The sequence below is a fragment of the Trachymyrmex cornetzi genome, unplaced genomic scaffold (assembly GCF_001594075.2).
Source record: "Trachymyrmex cornetzi isolate Tcor2-1 unplaced genomic scaffold, Tcor1.1 scaffold685, whole genome shotgun sequence".
Classification (NCBI taxonomy): Eukaryota; Metazoa; Arthropoda; class Insecta; order Hymenoptera; family Formicidae; genus Trachymyrmex; species Trachymyrmex cornetzi.
Genome location: NW_017300009.1, coordinates 106,960 through 107,543, shown reverse-complemented (window position 1 = coordinate 107,543; position 584 = coordinate 106,960).

Here is a 584-nt window from a genome sequence, read left to right as displayed (position 1 = left end):
TGTTAAACGTTTCAACTTTGAAGTGGAATATCTCGATTTTTAATCCCGCAACGAGTACTGAGCTTCAAAGTATATATGTTCAGAATACTAAAACAAGCTTATTCTGTGAGTTTCAGAAAAATCTAAAGAAAATGGATTTTTCGGAGAACGTCCTTAAATACACCCTCATACACGTAAATGCTCATCTCATCCCCCCACACACACACACACACACACACACACACACACACACACACACACACACACACACACACACACAATGTGCAAATTCCGACCGACAACCTCCACATGGTGCACATTGGGTTACGCTAATGTCGGCGGTAACCACTATTTTTCAGAAAATAGCAAGAGCACTTCGAAAATTCTGATCAAAAAACACATCACATAATAATCTTTTAACTTCAGGTTAGAGTAACTTCGTCAAAAATGGTCATAATAAAATTTCTAAAAAAGCATTTTAAAGGTTGAAATCTCTACTTTCAAAATCGGTAATTGATATTTCAATCTAACTGATCTTTGACGAAGCTATACGGACACAAATGGATATTTGTCAAATCTAAAACATATCGTATAATTTTGTACAC